The following is a 22766-nucleotide window of genomic DNA, read 5'->3' on the forward strand; positions in this document are numbered from 1 at the left end:
ATAATACAACTTTAAGTCTGGCAGGGCAAAGCCCCCTCTTTCTTTCGCATCTGTTAATATTTTAAATTTGATTCTGGGCTTTTTGCCCTGCCAGACAAATTTAGAGATATCTTTCTGCCACTTCCGGAAGCACTCTGTCTTGTCTACAATCTGCAGTGTCTGAAACAAAAATAACATTTTTGGCAATACATTCATCTTGATGGCAGCTATTCGGCCTAGCAATGAAAGTTTTAATCTTGACCAACTATCCAAGTCTCTCTTAATCTCTGACCAACATTTTTCATAATTATCTTTAAATAAACTCAGATTTTTTGCTGTTATGTTTACCCCTAGGTATTTAACTTTTTTAACCACATTTAGTTCTGTCTCTTTCTGAAGCTGTTCCAACTCAATATCTGTCATGTTTTTCCCCAGAACTTTAGTTTTTTGCTTATTTAACTTAAATCCTGCCACTCGACCAAAGTTTTGAATCAGTTGTAGTACTCTTTTCAAACTAGACTCCGGCTCCTGTAATGTCAGAACTAGGTCATCTGCAAAAGCTTTAAGTTTATATTGTTTCGCTCCGACCTGAATCCCTTCCACCAACCGGTCCCCCCTAATCATATTCAGGAGCACTTCCAGAACCGAAATAAACAGTAATGGGGAAATCGGGCAGCCTTGTCGTGTACCTTTTTCAATTTTAAACTCTTCTGTAACCACATTGTTAACTATCAGTTTAGCCTTTTGTTCTGAATATATTGCCTCAATCCCGTTCTCAAACCCCCGTCCCACTCCCATTTCTTTTAAGTTCCCCTTCATAAATTTCCAAGAAATGTTGTCAAAGGCTTTCTCCGCGTCTATAAAAATTAAAGCTGCTTTGGTGTTTATGTTTGTTTGTAAAAGTTCCAATATGTCTATAATGTTCCTTGTGTTAGTAAACATATGTCTGCCCGGGAGAAAGCCTGCCTGGTCTTTATGGATTATCTCACTTAAAACTTTCTTAAATCTTCGTGCCAAAACATCTGCAAATATTTTGTAATCCACATTTAAAAGGGAGATGGGACGGTAATTCTTAAGTTGTGTCTTTTCAGTTTCTGACTTTGGAATCAATGTGATAAATGCTTCTTTCCACGATTCAGGCGCCTTCTTCCCCTCCATTATTTCATTACTGACCTCCAACAAAGGTTGTATCAAATAATCCTTCAATGTCTTATAGTAGTTAGAGGTCAGTCCATCTGGCCCTGGTGATTTGCCCTGTTTCAGACTCAGGATGGCCTGTTCAATCTCTTGTTGTGTTATTTTGCCATTTAAAATTGTTCTGTTTTCTTCTGACAGCTTTGCTAATCCATTTCTCTCCAAAAATTGTGTAATCTCTATTTCATCTTGTGGCCCTTGAGTATATAACTTTTTAAAATACCTCTGGAAGCACTTTCTAATCTCTCCCGGGTTCTGAATGTTCCTTCCTTCAACCTCTAAGTTTGTTACTGTATTTAATCTTTGTCTCCTTTTCAACTGCCAAGCTAGCAGTTTCCCACATTTATTTGCCGATTCAAAAGTTTTTTGTTTCATTGTTTTAATCTTCCATTCTATTTCCTGATTTATCAGCTTGGAATATTGCGCCTGATAAAGTTTAATTTCTCTCAGAATCGGTTGGGACTTCGGGTTAGATCTTAACTTCTTCTCCAACTCTTTGATACTTTCCAGAATTTTATCTTTCTTTTCATTTTGCAGTCTTTTCTTTAAGGAATTCTGTTGGATCAAGAACCCTCTCATCACAGCTTTACTTGCATCCCAGATAGTTCTTTTTTCCACCGTAGTGTTCAAATTAATCTCAAAATAGTCCTTTAAGGTTTTTTGGGCCTTCTTTACAATTCTTTGATCTCTAAACAGGCCATCATTCATCTTCCATCTAAAGGAGCCGATTGGGATCAATGTCATATCCATTCTCAAGGCGTTATGGTCGGAGCATGTTTTGGGGCAGATTTCCACCTTCCTCACCTTAGGTGCCAGACTTCTAGTTATCCATATTTGGTCGATTCGTGTCCAAGTCAGTTGAGCTTCAGAAAAGAATGTTCCTTCTCTTCCCAAGGGGTTTCTAACTCTCCAGATGTCAACCCAGTCCATATTGTCAGTCATTTCAAAAAAGGTCTTAGGTAGTCTTCCCTCTTTAGTAATGTTCTGGTTCTGTGACTTATCCATATTTGTTGATACGACCCCATTCATGTCCCCCATCATGATGACGTTGTTGTAATCCAGATAGTCCAGCATGATCTCGTGCAACTTCTTATAAAAATCCGATTTTCCTTCATTTGGAGCATAAATTCCTAATATCAAAATTTTTTCTCCTTGATACTGTATTTCTATTGCGAGGATTCTTCCACTTTCGTCTTTAAAGAGAAATTTTGGTGAAAGGCTCTCTTTTGCATAGATCACTACACCTCTCTTTTTAACTGTATCCGATGATATAAATTCTTGACCAAGCCTTTTATTTATTAACACCTTTCTATGGAGCCTAATCACATGCGTTTCTTGTAAGCATATAATGTCCAATTGTTCCTTTTTTAAAATATGAAAAATTTTAGACCTTTTTTCGGGACTGTTACAGCCATTTATGTTCCAACTCAAAAGCTGCAGAGACATCCTGGATAGATCTGGTTATTCTTTCTGGGGTGGTACCTTGTTCTCCGGTCCTTGAGGATCCGAGGGGGCGGGCTCCCCTGGAGGTTCTGGCGCTGGCAATCCAAGTCCTTTGTGGAGGTCTTCTCCGTGTGCTCCCAAAAACTTGTCTCTATCTTCCACTGTTTTGATTTTGATCTTTCTCCCTCTGTAGGTAAAGGATAATCCTTGTGGAAACTCCCACCTGAAGATAATTGCGTTGCTTCTCAACAGTCTTGCCAATTCCGTGTAATTAGATCTAAGGTCCAGCAACTGCTTAGGAATGTCCTTGTAGATTTCAATTCTCTTGCCCAAGATGTCTAGTGACTTTTCGTAGTGCAGGCCCAAAATCTTGTCCCTTTCCTCCTTTGATCTCAATGTTATCAAACAATCTCTGGGCTTCTCTGTCCTTCTGACTCTGCCAAGCCTGAAAGCAGATGCAATTTTAAAGTCTTTTTCCTCTAACTCCCAAAACTTGGCAAATTCCTTAGTTAGAAATTCAATAAGATTATCTTCTTCCACCTCTGGTATTGACCGTATCCTCAAGTTGGTCTCCCTGTTTCGCAGTTCTGTCATCAAAAAGTAAATCTGATGTTCTCCAACTTGTTTGCTGAGTGGTCTTACTTCTTTCTCAAGTTCTTCCAATCTTTGACTAGTATCTTCAGCCAGTTTACGATTTTCACCTACAGCCTCCTTTAATTCTCCAATGGATTGGGCATTCTGTGCAACTTGTCCAGTCAGCTTATTCAAACTTTCTGTGTTCTGTTCAATTTTAGCTGTATGCAAATCAGCCTTCTTGTCCAGAGCCTCCAGTTTCTCCAAAATTTTCTCCAAGACAGAGCTACTTGTCCCTGAAGCCATATCTCCCAGGTGCAGCTCCTCTGTCTCACCCTCCCCTGCCTGTATTAGGGAGGCCGCCTCTATGTCTGGAGGCAAAGTGGAAGGCAAGGCCGGCACAGAAGATCTACGCTGTGAGGCTGCAGATAAAGTTAAAGTTGTTTGTTTAGTCCTTCCTCTTCTCCTTGCGCCACTCATTCCAAAGTTATCTGTAATCCAAGGTCAATCCAAGTTGTTCCCATGAGAAGCAGAGTCCCAGATGCAATAGTCAAACAGAGGCCGGGAAAGGGAAAGTAAAACAAAGTCACTGCTGTAAGCCCAAAATCCTCTAGAGGGAGCTTAATACGTCTTCAGGGAAAAGATCAAATCCAAGTTAAACTTATAAATTTAAATCCATGTCTATCGCCTCCACAGTGTGTTATTTTTAGCAGAGTAAAACTTAAAGCAAAACAGTGTTTCTTACAGTGCCTTGACTGCAACAGTTTCAAAGTATCCAGTTCCAGCTCAGAATGTTTCAAAACCTGAATTCAATATATCCAAAGTTGCAAACTGGTGCTCATTCAGGCAGCTCCAGCACCAGAGATTCTTATTTATTTTATAATCCACTGGTACCACAGAAGAAGAATATCAGTGCATCCCACATATGACCAGCAAAAGTCAATAGCTCAAAGTCTTTCACTCAGAAAACTGCTTTAACAGGGTGCCAGCATTTAGTTAAAGCATAACTTTTTGTCTCCACTCCTCCTGCTCTTTGCTTAAAGTTCAGTATCGCGGGAGATGGGCTTCCTGCTTATTCTCACTCCGTTTTCAGCCAAATTTCAACTTTTTTTTAAAAAGTTTTAAAAGTTCCATAAAGTTCTCAAAAAGTTTCAGAAAGTTGACGAAAGTTTCAGAAAGTTTTCAATGTCCAAATTTACTCACGGGTTGTAGTTTCCAAAGTTCAGAAAAGTTGCAGGAAGAAAGGACAGCGCTGACCGGCAACAGCAATGCGGCTTCACTTCGCTGTTTGCGCAACGACCCACAGCGCCGCTACCCCCTCCGCGATCCGGAGCCCCTTACGGGGTCCCTTCAACGTTTTGGGGGCTGCTTCTGGCGCCCGCCGGGTCCCGAGACCACAGGCTTCTGCCACCTGTGGTTTTCCTGGATGGGTCTCCGCTTCGCCGTAGCGGACGACCCGTTTACAGCGGAGCTCCCTTCTCCTTACTCGGAGAAGGCAGCCATTACCGGTCGCGCCGCCTCCGGAAGTCTCGGCCCTGCCCCAGTTCAGCCGGCCCTGGAGGCGGGGACTCCTGTGCAGGCTGGGATTCCTCCGGTTCAGCCTCTGAATCGGATTCCCAGGCCATCACAATCTTGCTTTTTTATATCTCTGTGCTTGCTCTTCAATCCACAAAGGCATTTTTGAAATAAATATTGTATATTCATTTGTATTGAGATTGGTTGGTTCTTGCTAATTCCTATGGGCATGGAAGGTAGTTTGGGCATTTCTAATGTAACTGTTTCTATTGAGTAACTCCTGGGTTCAGCAACTGACTGCTGTAAAGATCCCCAAATTGATACCTCTGTGAACATGTATTCACATATATGTGCATATAGTCACGAGCAGATTTGATAACATGCCAACTATCCTTACATAAAATCTGTAAGAAGGCAATAGCAATTCTTCATTGTGCTGGTGTGTGTTTTATGGGAATGAACATGTGATCAGCTGAATCAGACTTTGCTTCCTGCCTAGCAGTAGGGAATGGAGTGCGCAACAGTGACTGGGAGCATGTTACGCACAGGATTTTTTTGAAGTTCCTGCATTGCAGGGGGTTGGACTAAATGACTCTGGCAATTCCTTCCAACTCTACAATTCTATGATTCTATTATTTGTTCCCTCTCATACCACATTCAAGAAGTAACTTCTGATTTGGCCAGCATTGCACAAATGCATCCTTCACAATGTCACAATGCTGAGAAAAATATACTTTCCCAGGTACCATAATATTGCATTATGAATGCTGGTCATTCTTTATAGTTAGTACATTTCTGTCAGCAAGGCAGAGGAAATGGTTAATTTCTTCAACTGATCTTCATTAAAGGTACTTAGACTAAGCTAAATTGCATAAACACTACATTTGATATTCCAATGAACTACTGTTCAAACAGTAAAAGTAGGACTTTTACACAATATATCTAGGAACAAGGAGTTGATAGTTATACAACACAGTTATTAATTATGTCATATTTTCACAGCTGTGAATTTAGCTACATAGCAATTAAAACTTTGCCAACACACTACTATTATTCATAAAAATGGATAAACAGTACTCCACATTGCATTTTCTTTTGCTATATAACTCTGTTATTGGTGGCATTCATGCTTATTAAAATTAATGATACTAAATACATAGTACTTTCTGCAAATACATTTGACATTTGTTCTATCATATGCAAGTACATCATACTTTAAACCTCAAATTGTTAAGCAAAGTTTTACATATATTTCACATGAATCTACCAATCTTTAAGCAATAATTTAAAACGTAAATGCAATATATTACCTGGTAATCTAATCTAACAGTAGATTCTGCTTGCTGTTATTTAATCTCCAGCTGCAAAAGAAAGAAACTTCGGCTGCCTTTAAAATAAAGAAAGCAACAGTAGAATTATGTTGAAACATGTAAGATGACTCCTTAGGGTCTGAAATAGTTCCTTTCCCTGGGGACAAGGCACTGCTCTGCCCTGTGTGCAAAGATTCTGCTAATACAGCTATTGAGAATTGTGCAAACTTCACTTAAAGAAAATGAAAAGCAGCACAATACTTTAGGTCCTTAGGCTGACAAGGCACAGCTGGAAACTTTCCTTTAACAATATGCTTACATAAGGAAAAGAAAACAGGACTATTTTCAAACGTGATAATCATTTGCAGGTATTTTAATCCTGATTTATAAACATTTTAGTATTAGTTCATTGTAGGTTTATAAATTTTACAGGTTACATACATATCATAAATTTTAAGTAGAAGCACCCCAAGAACTCATTATTTCCTTATGTAATGACCAAGTTTCTCTGCTAACACTATCTCATTTTCCCCTCTGTGCTGAAGGCTTTATTCAGAATACAAATTCTGCTTTGTTTGAAGTAACAGATTTAGTCACAACAGAAATCTTTGCACTTTGAAAACTGAGTAACTGAAGCATTTCTTCTTGCCTTGCCATTAAAGAGTAACTAGGTCCTGAAATATGACACTTGCACATAGCTCTGTAGAAACTACAGTGGATTTTTAACCAAAAAAGGAAAGTATACATTACTCACAAGTTCTCTTTGTGCCAAAGGGGTGAAGTCTCCCATTGTTTGGCATATGTTTCTTAGTGTATCACAGCTTCAAAAATGCTAAAAACATCTAACAGAACAAAACCTTTGAACAATCCTTTGTTTGAAGTCACATCATTTAATTTGCCATAATAGATGCTTAGAACTTGAAAGGCAGTGTCACATTAGGGGGAAAAGTATCGTTTTATCATTTTGTGAAGGTTGAGGTGTGCTTCACTTTAGGTCTGTTTTATGTGATCATTTATCCTTAATGAGCAATCCTAAACTCAATGATATGTAGCAAACTCGTATTATGTCAGAGGGGACATTTCGGTCTTCAGGCATTGTTATTATTGTTGTTATCATCATCATCAATATTATTAATTACACACCTTTACCCTAAGGTCCCACGGTGGGTGACAACAATTAAATCTCCATGTTAAAACAGTTTAAAACTTTGCAATCCCAGAAATAAGCTGGGTCCTAAAAATATACACCTAGGTGGCAGAAGCCAGAGTAAAAAAATATGCCTTCCACATTTGCCAAAAGCTGTTTAATGAAGATGCCAGCCTGCCAGTGGCAGAGAAAGATGGTGTGGGGGGTGCAGGCCACCCCGGGTGTGATCACTGAGGTGGGGTGACAAAATGACAAAAACATGAGTTCTAAAAAACAATTTTTAAAAAATTGGGCTCACAAACCTTTTTAGTTCAATCAACAAACATAATGAAGCGTGGCTGGCACTGGGTGCCACCATGCAGGAGCCGGCACTAACCGCAGGGCCTGCAGTGTGCCCCAGCCACGCGTCTCTCCCGGGAGTGACATGGTGGCTTGGGCGCCTGCAGGCTCCACGCTGCCTGAAACGGCAGCTGGGGCTTGCTTCTGCCCACCGCCTCTCCCTCAGCTGCCCTACAGCTGAGGGGGAGGCGGTGGAGAGGCTCCACGCAGCGTGCCCCGCCCCATGACAGCTCGCCCCACCCCCAGCTGCAGGACGTGCGCACTGCACCGGGCACCCATGTGGCTAGCTACAGCGCTGCAGGCAGCCACACAGGATATATGCTATGCAACCACTCTTCAAGCTTCTGAGGTTGGCGCAACAACCACTTGGGCCCCCTCTGCTGATGTTAACACCGAAGAGGGTCTGCAAGGAATAAGATAGTCTTTCAGGTATTTGGGACTGGAGTCACTAACTTGACCACTGTGAATTGGGCCTGGAAACCAACTGGAAACTAGTGCAGCTGTTTAAAAATAGGGGTTGTGTAAGATCTAAATGGGACGCGGGTGGCGCTGTGGGTAAAACCTCAGTGCCTAGGACTTGCCGATCGTATGGTCGGCGGTTCGAATACCCATGGCGGGGTGAGCTCCTGTCTCTCGGTCCCAGCTCCTGCCCACCTAGCAGTTCGAAAGCACCCCTAAGTGCAAGTAGATAAATAGGTACCGCTGGTCAGTAATCTGGCCACTTCATTGTCAGCTGATTGAAGTTTCAGAGTTATCTTCAAGGGCAGCTCCACACAAAGTGCATTTCAATAATTCAGTCTGGATACCACCAGAGCATGGAGCTCAGTGACCAAGTTATTTCTGTTGCAAAGGAGCCATAGCTGATGATCCAGCCATAGTTGAAAAAATACAAACCCCCCTCCCCCCCAAAAGTCACCTGAGCCTCCAGTGAGTATTAAATGCAGAAGCACCCCTAAGCAACAGATCTCCTATCAGTGGGGTTCAGCCTTATCCAGGACAGGCTGTCTCCCCATTTCCCATACATGAGAACTCAGGACACATTAACAGCTCTGTCTTTTCAGGATTCACCTTCTGTTTATTGGTCCACACCCAGCTCATCACTGCTTCTAATTGGGCCTGGTATGAGTCCCAATTTGGCATACAATGCCATTTCCCTCACACCATGCCCACCAGTCCCACACCTGACATCGGGAGCTTAAAGAGCACTTCTAATTGTTCCTTTGCATCTGAGGCTCCCTGTCATTGCCAGACAACGAGTCAGAGAGTCTCACTGAGGAGATTGGAAGAAACAGTTTGGCTTCAAAGCACTTTGTCCAGCAGCTATAGTCCGAACAGCTTCCTCTTCACAAGGAAAAATGCTACATTCTTTTCCACAATATAAAAGGAGAAAAGTGCATTTAATTGCTAGGAAAGTTTTCTCCTCCTCTTCCTTAGCTCTTAAAGTATCAAGCTATGATGGATAAGGTGCCAGTTGTTACTTTGGGGGGAAATGGCTCTGTACCTAGAACGATTTCACGTGGGTAAGTACTGATGAAATTTAGTGAGGCCTTTAAATTCTCTGACTGGAAGCTTAATACGGTAGGGAGTTTGTCTGATTGCTGATTTCAGATAATTGTATAAACACTTTTTAATGAAAACATGGATAGCTTTGTTCCATGATATACCCTGCAAATACCAGAGTAGAGTGCAGATCCACCTTTTGAGAGAATGGAATGTTATAATTCTAATACTGGTGATTTACAAAAGAAAAGAAAAAAACCCAGGAAATCATAGTTATGGACCAGCAGTAAAAGTTATACTCAACATGTTATATTTACCCCCACCACATACCTGTGTTTGGTGAAAATGTTGTGTTCTTGGATAAAAAAGTGAGTTATGTTTTCGGTTTCTTGGTCCAGGAAAGTGCCTCAAACCCACATGGTGTTTTTCTGCATCTGAATCATTCTTAGAAATACATTTAAATTTGTTATAGGTGTTAACAGCAGCCATCTCACTGAGGTCTGCTTGTAAACCTTAGTATGTACTGAGTACATTCCCCCCCCCCTCACCATCCTACTATTTTTACTGTCTATTTTAAAACAACTCCCAAAGTGGAAAGGTGTTTAACATTTAATAGCACTTACTGCTGAGCAGCTTAACACATATGTTGAACATTAAAAAAAAAAAAAATTCTGGGAGGACTAAATGAGCCTCTGCTGGAATCCTAGGCCCAACTCATAGACACACTGAGGCCAACACTGAAATAGCTCGGTGGAGGGGTGGCACAAGTCCCTCCACCAGACAGCTAAGTTTCTGTATAAGCCAGTTCCTCCGCACAAATAGCCAGTCATATAGAGCTGGGAACCTGTGATCCTCCAACTGCTGTTAGACTTCAACTCTCTGTTGACCATTGACCATGCTGGCTAGGGCTCTCTGTTCATGAATTATCTCTCCCCCACTCCTGCAAAAACAAACACAAACAAACCTGGAAAGAACAAGAACTGGAAAGAATGGTGAGATTACCAGTTCATATGGATGCCCCCTTTCACTTCCATCATGCTATTTCCACACATGCTACAGAATTATGACTGCTCTTTTCTGCCATAGTCCTACCATTTAGCCCAACTCATGCTCATTAGGTAAGCTTAAAAACTCTAGGATGTGTATGCCTGCCCACAATAAATCAGGCAATTGTGGGATCAGCAGAAAACTGACTCTAAAACTGCACCAGTGGCTAAAAAGCAACAACTAGCACAACTTGCACTGTCAGTTAAGAATAGATCTTTCCATAAGGGTTGGGTGGTAGTTTCTGATTTTAAATTATTATGTGATTATATACAGATATTTTTGAAATCTGCTTTTATATTTTCATGGTATATTGGTATATATTTTGATAAATAAATAAAAAATAAACGCTGAAGCCAAAGAAATCAGATTAAAATCAGCTGAAGTTTGATCTCATCCACTACTGCTACCACGTTTGCCATAGTTGAACTCCAGAATTCGTTCTCACAGGGGGCAGCAATGACCACCAATGCATGGCGCTAAAGGTTATCAGTAGCTGTGCTCTGCCTAGTGGTTGGAGGCAGTACGCTACTGAATACAAGTTGTTAGAAACCTCAGTAGATCAGATTTTTCTTGCACTTGGTCCTCCTTGCAGACTTCCCATAGGCATCTGGTTGTCTGAAACAGGGCATTGACCAGATCCAGCAGGCTCTTCTTATGTTATTGGGGAAAATTACCCATTGCTCCATATGGGAGTTCAAACCCATAGCAATTTATTTTTATAATAGTCAGCAAAATGCAAAAAGAAGTGGCTTGGCACAGTAAACTACATATATGAAACCATGAGTAGTTGCATTCTTTTGTTTAATGAGTGGTCTCTAATTCCTTTACAACCATAAATATGGAAGAATTGTGGGGGGGAACAAACACAGAGAGACATTCTGTAATATTAGAAACAGATGTATTCAGTGGAAGTGGGAGGGGGTGTTTGTGTAAGGATGAACCTTTAGGAGTAGTGATTTTTAAGTGTTATTGGGCAATATTGTTTGTAAAAATATGACATTAATTCTGTGACCCCCAGATTTTCTTCTCTTCAACAACAACTCACATACACACACATCAATAACATGGCAAATGACTTTTTAAACCAAGAGGAATGTCAAAAAGAGATTCTGATATAGTAAATGGGTCTGATGTTCCATGAAAAAGTCAACTCCACTGAACTCAGACAAACCTCTTACATGAGCATCAGCAGGTCTTGGATACTAGTCATATATCTGCTAGATAAGTTCTGTTTCTTCTGCTGCTCCCTGTCAGACAGTTGACTTCATTGTATTTATAAGTGTTATAAACATTATTTTCTCTAAAACTTATTAGAATTTGAAGTGATTAACTGCCTAAACCTAAGCAATTATTTGGCTGAATAAATCTTAGTTGTATGTATTTCCAATGATGTTGTATTTTCAGAGTTATTTTTCATGGGATCATTATTATATCTGTATCCACTTCAACATTTTCTTATTAAAAAAATCGTGTTTTGTTTGTTTTCTTTTACAAGCATTCAGCCTTAGCATTCCAGGGATTACATAATAAAAGAATAAACAATAAGCTAGACAGTGAATATATAGATTCCATTCTTCATAGTTCTTTTCCTGAGAGTATGTCCCCTTTGAACAAATATAACTTAACAGTTATAGGAATACTCAGCAGTAAGTTTCGCTATATTCAATGGAAAGTATCTTTAGGATTGCAACCTTTGGCCGCAATCTGCCTACCTGGAAGTAAGCCCCATTTAACTCAGTGGGGCTTATGTCTGAGTGGACATGTATCAGACTGTGCTGCTTGTTGAGAAAACAGCCCTATTTAATTCAGGAATAGCTTAGATGGGCAACTTTCAGCTGTTTTCAACACATCTGTTTATGAATAGTCTGAGTTCATTGACAACATTTAGATCTAATGAGCCTTGAATCATATCAATAGTTTAAATGGGTAAACATTATTATCTTATAATTTGTTATTTTTGCTTCAGCAATCACTGTGTAATTTTACAGTAATTTTAAAACCAATTTTGTATTGCAGCAGTAATAAATCCTTATTCAGATTTATTAGAATATCACCAGAGATATCAAGTGATCAGTATTTAGTTTTTAATAGGAAAGTGCAATCAATGAGGCAATAATTCATTATGCTGTTATTCCTTAGGTATTACTCCACTAGGGGCTATCATCCTTGATCATATTGCTCTCTGACCCTGCCTACTCCCACTCCTTCCCTTTACCCCCTCCCCACAAACCCCTGTACTCTCATAGGCTTTTAACTCCACACCCAGACTGCCCAATCCTCACCAACCCACTTCCTTCCTGCAACAGAGGAAGTGGAGAAAGACTTCCTGCTTCCATGGTAGTAACAGCAGCCTTCCCAGTCATTTGTTGGCTCTGCCAGTCTGCTCACTCATGTTGCCAGTTGCCTGCTTTGCTCAATCACTCTGCCCGCTGTTGTCAAACTGCAATTTGCGTAACTGAGTACTGTCAGCCACAGGAACTGCAGCATGACTTAGTTTACAAAAATATTATATATTTAGAAAATACTATATTTGAGCCTATGGCTCTATGAAAATACTAATTTTCAGTTGGCATGCTTTAATTAAAGACTTTTGATATCTTCACAATAATCTCAATGACTGCAAAGTCTAATACTTAAGTTGTAAGAAATGTTGGCATTCATTTTTGTATTCATTATATTTGTAAATGTTATTCAGTGTCCTTTTAAAAGTGAGGAGCTTGATGTGTTGGATGTTCAGTCACCCTTGGGAATCCTGAAGGAAGGAAATTATAACTGTTTTATATTTATTTTTTATTAATGCAGCTGCCATGTATTTTGGTTTGTTAGATTTATGTCCTTCCAGTCCTCCAAGCAACTAGGGCAGTAGATATGAAGTCTGCTCTTATTTTATTTCCACAATAGCCCTATGAGATAGGCTAGGGTGACAAATTGTCACTGACCTAATGTGAGCTTTGTGGTTGTGCTGGGATTTGTACCTAAGTTTCCCCACTTTCCCATTAGAGGTCTGAGGTCTTCCACACCATGCCACATTGGCTGTGTTTTTGTTAGCCTGCCCAGCTGGCAAGACATAAAAAGATGATTCACCGGCTAAAAAAATAGTTTGGTCACATTTGTGTTCTCTTAATGTATAAAATATGTCTGAAATGTTCATCCTTATTTTAACAAGTTTCTTTAGCCCTATTTTTCCTTGCAAAGTAAATGTCAGCATGGTTTCATTATTACTTCAGTTTACATGAAACTGGGCATATTTAAAGTGGGACAAGAAAGATTTTGTTCAGTTTTCCACAAGTGTATCTGTGCAGTGTCAGCATCACCTTGAGCTGGAATACTTCAAAACAGTTTTTGAAGACAATGTCAAACTTGATTACGAAGACCTGTCTAGAGCTCAAATTCCTGTTGTGACACATTCTGTGCTGCGGAAAAATAATGTGCATTGCTATTTGATACTAACCTGTAATTGATATGATCAAAAGGGTTACATGGGCAAGGTCTTAGAATCTCCTTTTGGGACCACAAGCTCTCATCATAGTCCATTAATACTTAACTTTTTATACAGCATGAGGAGCTTTGGACAGAACGGGAACTTAGGAAAGTCTAGGTTTGTGGAGAACATTTGTAGACACCCAGGAACATCTTTGGACCTTGACCTACATTAGCTTTCGAAAGAGATTTAATTTTTTTATTCTTCCATGTGCCTATATTTGAATGTAAAGAGCCTTACTGGAGAAGGTTCAAATTGGTATTTCATTTACATAGACTGAGTTAAAGGAGGCTTTTCTATTGATAGAGGCATGATTCCATTTAAGGATTTAACTATAGGGTTAACATGTTTACAGTCACATTATTTCATATTAGTCTAGTTATTATCTGAATATTTGCAAATTTAAAAGGGTAAGCAAAATAATAATAGGGTAAACAACTCCTCATGAAAAGAGAAGACTCCCTGGAAAAGACCCTGATGTTGGGAAAGATTGAGGGCACAAGGAGAAGGGGACGACAGAGGACGAGATGGTTGGACAGTGTTCTTGAAGCTACCAACATGTGTTTGACCAAACTGCAGGAGGCAGTGGAAGACAGGAGTGCCTGGCGTGCTCTGGTCCATGGGGGTTATGAAGAGTCGGACACAACTAAATGACTAAACAACAAAAACAACTCCACTATGAAGAAAGGCTACCACATTCGGGACTTTTTAGTTTAGTAGAAAAGTAAGATGGGACATGATAGAGGTGTATAAAATTATACATTGTGTGTAATTAGATAAGAGAAATTTATTTCTCATAATACTAGAAGTCAGGGGCATCCAGTGAAACTGAATGTTGGAGGATTTGGGGCAGACAAAAGGAAATACTTCTTCACACAGCACATAGTTAAACCATGGAGTTCACTCCTACTAGATGTAGTGATGGTCACCAGCTTGGATGACTTTAAAAGGGTTTAGGTAAATTAATGGATGATAAAGGATCCCTGGACGGTTAAATCCAATTGAATTCAACTGTGGGGTGTGGTGCTCATCTCTGCTTTCAGGGTGAGGGAGCCGGAGGATAAAGTTATCCTGGCTGCTAACCATGACTATATACAAACTGCGTTATTGGAGGTGGTATGCCTCTGAATAACAGTTGCTAACTGAATCCCAGCTAGATAGGAGACAAATAGATAAATAGGATATTTAGTCTGAGGAAGGGAAATGGAGTATGGAGAAGTGAGGGATGGAACTCCCTGAGCCACTGCTTTTGTTAACAGCTCCTAGAACCTAAATCACATTTATTGGTTTGCCTTTCTTCACCCCATCCCACTCTGATTATACCCTCAAACCTCATCCATGTTTTAGCAGACTTTGTGCAGCACAAAAACTCTTCTCCTTGGTTTGCACTGGCATGTTTTGGCCTGCTCACCTTTCTTACAGGCTTTTCTTTATTTTCTTATTCCCATCGGAACTGCTAATTATCTGCCACATCTCCCTGGACTGTCTTTTGAGAAATTGTCTTAACTATCTTCTCCAGCCTTTAGTTCCATCTTATCCCTCAGATAGATGCTCATGATGGAAAAGTCCTCCTGGAAAGGACATGTCACTACATATACAGGTTCTCTCTCTTGCCTGGAGGGCCAGACCATGTAGGGGTCTTGGGACTTTTTCAGATGGCTGCTGTTCAGATCCATTTTTTCTCCCGAACTCAGTACCTGAAAAATAGGCTTACACACATTATGATAGAAAGCTTTGATTGTATGATCATTATTGTCCAGTCACAAATATATTATGGGTGAGGACTTCTAGGATTTAGAAAGCTGACAGCGCAACTGGTGGAATCTGAAGGACATATTTATTTGATAAACTCAAGTGAAGTTTAGTTCAGTATTTTAGAAGAGACTATGCAGTTTAGTTTTTCTGAGCAACTTCTCATAAAGCCTCTTACATTGTAAACTGGAAAATATTTCTATGGATAAAATATAAATTCTGGGTACCTTTTTAAAAAACTGATTTTTTGGGGGAGTGGGTGGAGGTTAAAGTTAAGAATGTACTAGACCAAAATACTCCTCACAAAATAGTCTTAACTGCTTTAATCTTTTTTCTTTCTTTCAATTTATACTGCTTAGCACTATAAACTGAAAGCTGAATGTTAATAAATTTTTAAATACAGTGGTACCTCTGGATGCGAATGGGATCTGTTCCGGAGCCCCGTTCACATCCTGAAGCGAACACCACCCGCATCTGTGCAGGTCGCAATTTGCCGCTTCTGCGCATGCGCGTGGTGTCATTTTGAGCATCTGTGCATGCGCGAGGGGTGAAACCCGGAAGTAACGTGTTCCATTACTTCTGGGTCACCGCTGAGCACAACCCAAAAACGCTCAACCTGAAGCAACTTTAACCCGAGGTATGACTGTAATAACAAATTCAGTCTGAGTCTGGTAGAGCTGGGCTTGATTTACTTCCTGTGAACTATACATTCTCATCAAAGGAATCAGGAATACTTAGCTTGCATTATTCTGAAACTTACATACTGCCTTTCAATCCAGTAAGGCTCCTAAGTACTTTTCACAGTACAAATCTTAGATAAATAAAATAGGAAACCAAGTTCACAAAAAAGAGCAAAATAATAATAAAAATGTCATAATAAACATAAGGAGCAACATAAGGAGCAGTTATCCTGTGAAATAAATAAATAAATATTACTGCTCTTCCAAAAACTGAAGACAACTCATTTACTTCCACATTATAGGTAGCTGAAAACATAATGCCTTTCTGGATATCGGATGTGTAATGCCTCTCAGACATTCTTAATTTAGCCCCTTCTGAACTCACTCTACCTTATACCCCTTCACCCCCATACTAATCTGTTTAACACAGAGATCCTTATGGGCAGCTTCCTGATGCAGGAAAATATTGTGGATTGAGTTATTTATCCAACACAGTATAGATGAGTAGGACATCTCCGGTCTCCTAAAACAGGGGACTATTGTTAGAAAAAACTGATCTTCCTTCTTCCCAAATCAAATTGGGATGATGTGGGTACCAGGGATGCATACATCCTCACAAATCCAAGGTGTGCCATTCAGTCCCCCTAGTTCTTAGCTATAGGGAAAGAGTGGCTCTAACTGCCCCGGGAACCTCTTCCTCCTTGTAATTTTGCACCTCCCTTTCAGTTACCCCTGATTTCTGAAGGAGAAAACTAGTTTGAACTAGTTAGGGGGCTTTATCTCACTTCAGATAGTATTAAGCAGATCTAGTTTCAAGAATTGTAAGTTGCAGTAAGTTAGAATAGTGGGCCAATTCTGATCTCATCTGTATTTATAGAATTTCATTATAATTCCAATAAGCATGGACAGTATTTTTTTTTACTTATACACCAGTCAATGAGAATACAATCTGAACTATTGGCCTGGTGTTTTGTTTGTATTATAAGTACCAAGGACTGTGATGTCAGAACATGAACAGATGAATGTCTGATAGAAATTGCAGTTGTAAAGTACCTTTCCACCCTTGTGGTTTATAAAAAAATGGATGCAGAGTATATAAAAATGAGTAATTTTCCTGCCCTTGGAATTAAGTTCTGTTTTTTATGAATCCAGGAGTAGCATATGTTTTTAGTGTTTGGTATGTGCAAAAGACTGTCCAAGCCCAATATTCATGTTGCTTTGCTTTGCTTTTTTAAAAGACATGTTGGCAGATCAGTTATCTCCTTGTCTAGCTATCCAGCTAGAAATAGTTCAGTGATGCAAAGAATATGAGCACATGTTAATACCAATGGCAGAAAGCAGAAACCATTTTCTGGTAGTTGAATGAAAAATTCTAGAGCTGCAGGAATGTTGAAAACAAGTAATATAAAAACAGGTTGAAGAAGAAAGGATAAAAATAGTCCTTCAATATTCTGACTGTAGGGAGAATTCCATAACTAAATACAGAGTTACTCTGACTGTGTATCAAGAACAGCAAGTCCCAGAACATGCTCTGGAAATTCCATCTCTGAAGCTAACCAGTATTTGGCCTGGAAGTAAGATGGCCTGGAAACTAGATGTATGCTACTTTGTGTTCCTTTGGAGAAGGGCATGGATACAAATGCATGAAGAAGTCTTTTACATTACTTAACTTTTGCCCTTCCCTTTATCAGCAAGTCTGTGTCCCCTGCTCCTTTGACCCCAGGCAGTAATTAACCATAGCTGCTATGGTCTGTCAGCATATAAGCTTGTGAACTAGATCCGGTCCTCTGTCTGACATACAAATTTAAGTATAAGCATAACATGTTATGCCCTTGTGTAGTCAATATGCTGCTAGCTAATGAATCTAGGCTTGTTCAACAGTACAATTGGTTTTTATTGTAATCATAAATATGGATGTTCATTTCAATGTACAGTGGTACCTTGGTACTTGAACAGCTTGGCTCCTGAACGCTGCAAACCCGGAAGTGAGTGTTCCAGTTTGCAAACGTTTGTCGGAAGCCAAACACCCTCTGTGGCTTCCGCAGCTTCTGATTGAGTGCAGGAAGCTCCTGCAGCAAATTGGAAGCCGCGCCTTAGTTTTTGGACCATATCAGGAGTTGAACGGACACCTGGAATGGATTAAATTCGAAAACCAAGGTACCACTGTACTGAAATGGGTTTTGCACAAGAGCTGACAGTCTGTTGTTGTTGTTGTTGTTGTTGTTGTTGTTGTTGTTGTTGTTGTCTATTACTATCTATTACTCTTGTTAGTCACTTATTTCACAAAGGTCTCCAAGTAACTTGCAACATTATTAAAAACACAAATTAATTATATTACATCATAAAACTAAGCAAGCAAACAAACATAACAGCCAAAGGAAGCTCTGGCAGCATACAGACATGTTAGACTATCAGCAACCTAGTAAAAAATTTCTGCTCTGGAGGGTTGAGGTAGCAGATTTGAGAGGGCAGGGCGGGGGGGGGGATTTAATTGTGCAAGGAAACATTCCTCTTACACAATGACTCTGCTGGAAAGCTCTTTGTCTTTGGCTCTTTCAGCTCCTGTGAAAATCCCTTCTAGTGGCAGGGTGACAAAACACCTTGAAAGTTATCAGTGATATCAGAGGAACAATTCAGTTAGTCCCCATGGCACTTGTACAACCCTGTTCCAAACAACAATCAACATTATGATGCTGTCACTAGTTGTCCACAGAGACAATTACTACAATTTGAATGCTAGGAAAATATGATTGCATTCCTGAAACACATGTATAACCAAGATTCACATCATGTCTGGATTGAAATGGATAATAACAAATGATCAGCAAGTGTGATTCCCTGCCCCCTTCATTTTAAAGCAATTCACTGAAAAGTTTTTTTAATAGTTCTGAAATAAGAATGAAAACCTTTTCCCTCCTTCCCATATATATCTGATACTGCCTTGAATTATGGTTCAAACAACCAAAAGTGGTCAATTTTGTCACTTTTGTTTTGGAGACATTTGGGACATTTCTGTTAATTAGGCAAGGAAGATCTGTGCTAAAAAAATTAATGTGTTTAAAATATTAAGTAATAATACGTTAAGAATTCAGTAAATTTTTAATAAATAACAAGTGTGTGTGTGTGTGTGTGTGTGTGTGTGTAAAAATGTTAATTTTATATAGAAATTCATTAATGAAAATTAATGTTTTTTAATTGGCTATGTTTTAAACTCCAAAAAGTTTTATTAAATAAAAGGAAAGGCCGCATTATAAATCAAGCCATTCCTTGGAGCATATTTTAATAATTTTCCACCCAGTGCTTCATTGCCAAAGGATGTGAATCAAACAAACAATACTTAAGATGTGAGATCATAAAACATGTCTGCTTAGACCTTTCCAAATAATGATTTAGTGCTGTATAGTCATTCTGACTTTTTTTTTTAAAGGAAGCATGTGCATTTGAGAATGGTTTGAAACACATCTTCAGAGATTTAGCAAATTACAATAATAATATTTTGCAATCTCCTTAAGTGCTAGACAGCTTTTTGGGTGTTACATTGCAAAGATGATGCCCAGCTTGAAGGCAAGTAAACAAATGAAATCAAGGTATAAATGCACTGCATATATTTATTTAACACATGTATGCAAGAATTAAAACTATATCAAAATAGAATCTCTGGCTGATAGCAAATGGAATATGCACCAATTGCTGGATAATCTTATATGATTTTGCAACATTTCCATATGTAAATGTTATAAAACCATATAAGATTAACCAGATATTGACTTGGTAGCCAGTGAAATATGGGGGTGGGGAGGCAACAGCATGAAGCACAAACGAGGAGGAAGAGGCGGCAACCCCTCAAAATTCTACTGTGAAATGAATTTTTAAATTGCTGCCTTGAGAGTTAATGTCATTCCTTCTCATAGCTGAATGTCATTAAGACTGGAGCCAAAATGATGCCACAAAGAAGCATGATTAATGTATTGATATGTTCTGGAAGAATGCAAAAGTGCAAAACATTAAAACAGGGGAACCTGTCAGGTGGAGTGAGCATGCCCAGTGACTCCCAGTGTCAATTAGAAAAGGAAAAATTATCACTTGTGTATAATATATTTAATGGCATTAAGTATTGGTTCTGTTAAATTAAAGCAGGGTACAAAGCTCAGATCACACTGAATGCAATTTTTATATTTTTGCTATATCCAAAGCACCACATTTTTTTGCTTTAAAAAATCATTTGCAAGTTATTGTTTTCTATTTAATACATTCTCCTTTAACACTCTTTTTCTATGTTCACCTCATAAAAATATTCTCTTTCTGAACCACTCTGTTAATTTCCTTTCCTTTTCTATCTCTTCTATCCCGTGCTGTTTGTCCGTCTGTCAAGAGAACACTGCAACCCTGTTTTTTGTTCTCCTTTTTTCTGCTATTCATCCACAGGGCCCTCTGGAGCCTCCTTTCTCAGCCAGTTCCTCCTTATCTCCACTCCTCTTTTTTTAACTTGAGCAGCAGCAACACACAAGCCATTCAGTCTGTAGGACTCCACACCAGCAAAGGGGGTTTGAGCATAGCTAGACCATTCAATAGAACTGGCTGCATTGTGATGAAAAAACTGGAGGTAACTCAGCCATTAACTTCTAACTCATGGCAGAGAAGCTACAAAAACAGTGATGAGGCATTATTCTGTTCCCTCTACCACATATGATGAATTAGATTTTCTTACCAACAGTGAAAAAGGAACACAGACAGTGAATATAAGACTTCCTTTGGAAGTAGCATAAACAGACAAATTGGGGGGAGCAATTGATTCTTGGCCTTTAAGCTGTGCAGACCTGTGTTCATGATTGACTGATACAATATGGTTGATTTATTGTATTTCTCTGCCACTTTCCATACAATGTATTCCAAGATGTCTTACAAATGATAAACAGCAGCAATGTAACATAACATCTTAGTTACACCACATCTTAGATACTTGGCCCCCACGTGCACTGGCAGAGCGCATATAAGCATGTTCCTCCCTGTTCCGCCTTCTTCTGGGTTCAAAAGGACCTGTGCATCAATTGGATGCGCCTAAAATGGTCACCGCCTATATAATCAAGTTTTTTTTCCAGCCAGAACTCACTGAAATTCAGTTAGAGCACCTTTCAGGTTAGCGCCATTGCCATTCTTAGAGAACAAGGGAGGTGTTCATGGTGAGTGCTGGCACCCCTTTTAATAGAAAAATAGCACTGTGCATAATTAACAAACATCATTAAAACCATTATAAATAATTATAGATGATAAAATAGTAGTCAGCAGCTAACAAGTAAGGTAAAGATTATTACATTCACCCATCTCCACACACTATGAACTCAAGACCATTAAAATTTGCAGCTGGCATACAATTATGCCCTGATCCACCAAGGCTGCTGTCACCTAAGCTCCAGCCATCACAAAGGGACTGTGATAAACTCCACACGCACTTCCTTACTGTGCCAGATGCTCATTGTGGAGTACCACTATTCAACCCCCACAAACAGTAGCAACATAAAATAACAAACAAAGGTGATGATATCCTTGAATAGATACGTGCTCATTCTGCTTGGTTTTACAATCAATCCCACACTATCAATTTTATTTTTAAAGCCAAAACACACAATGAAATTAGAGTATTCATTGACTACCATCTCATGTACAGCAAACAACCTTTTCCCTACTTTCAGCTATATCTTTTATCAGCCAATTGACTAATAGTAGCATGCGTATAAGGGACGCGGGTGGCGCTGTGGGTTAAACCACAGAGCCTAGGACTTGCTGGTCAGAAGGTCGGCGGTTTGAATCCCCACAACGGGGTAGGCTCCCATTGCTCGGTCCCTGCTCCTGCCAACCTGGCAGTTCGAAAGCACGTCAAAGTGCAAGTAGATAAATAGGTACCGCTCCGGCAGGAAGGTAAACGGCATTTCCGTGCACTGCTCTGGTTTGCCAGAAGCGGCTTAGTCATGCTGGCCATATTACCCGGAAGCTGTACTCCGGCTCACTCGGTCAATAAAGCGAGATGAGCGCTGCAACCCCAGAGTCGGTCATGACTGGACCTAATAGTCAGGGGTCCCTTTACCTTTTTAGCATGCGTATGTTATCTTAGAATCTGTGCCATGCTTGCTAACACTTGTTCTCTTTGCAAAACAAGTTTCTTTCCAAGAGAACTGGAGTAATTCTACAAATGGGAACAAACAATCCTTTTAAAATGGTTGTGCTTGACGGTCTCAAAAATAGGTAGAATATGTGTGCCATTCTGTTGTAGAATTGTTTTGTGGCTGTTAGAAATCAGAGAACAGCTTGATGATCACATGTCAATATGTGACGTGGTATTACAACACAACTGTGCCATACAAGGCCTAAAGGAAAAACAGTGGCACAGTAGGATGCAAAGAAATATTCTTTTACAAGAATTGGGGTTAAATTTAAGGGCAAGGACAAAAGGGGGAATTCAAAATGGTGTAAGCCGGTGTTTTTTCAAGAGTCACAGCCTGTTTCTTCAGGGGAATTCAGGTTGTCAAAAGACAGATCTGCTTTCTGGACATGTGAATTGCAATGAACTGCTCTGAAGAAATGTTTTGGTTTAAAATGCATCGGGACTCTTGAATAAATATTGGTTTTCATTTTTTAAAAGAATATATTTTTTGTGGTGTTTTCTGTAATCTTCACCCTCCTACTTGGCTTCATGACTCATATTGAATTTAAGATGGCAGCTCTGTTGCTGTAGTCTGATGTATAGTTTCTAAGAGAAAAAGTTGCTGCTCAACCCTGTCTAGAAGTCTTGTTCCTTGCTCTTAATTTTT

At 39.5% G+C, this 22766-nt stretch overlaps 2 protein-coding genes across 6 annotated transcripts in view; one reads left to right on the forward strand and one right to left on the reverse strand.

The window, feature by feature from the left end:
- ECM2 (extracellular matrix protein 2) overlaps positions 1–6242 on the reverse strand; it is a 28623-nt gene extending 22381 nt beyond the window's left edge. For 3 of the 4 annotated variants that reach the window (XM_083603345.1, XM_083603344.1, XM_083603342.1), the window contains exon 1: positions 6015–6242. The gene's annotated coding sequence lies outside the window, so the exon portion shown is untranslated. The remainder of the gene's footprint in view (positions 1–6014) is intronic. The other variant, XM_083603341.1, reaches the window with a different exon arrangement.
- The window catches only part of CENPP (centromere protein P), a 163452-nt gene that overhangs the window by 119444 nt on the left and 21242 nt on the right, over positions 1–22766 (forward strand). The gene's annotated exons all lie outside the window — the stretch shown is intronic.

The sequence above is a fragment of the Podarcis filfolensis genome, assembly GCF_964270895.1.
Source record: "Podarcis filfolensis genome assembly, chromosome: 2".
Lineage (NCBI taxonomy): Eukaryota > Metazoa > Chordata > Lepidosauria > Squamata > Lacertidae > Podarcis > Podarcis filfolensis.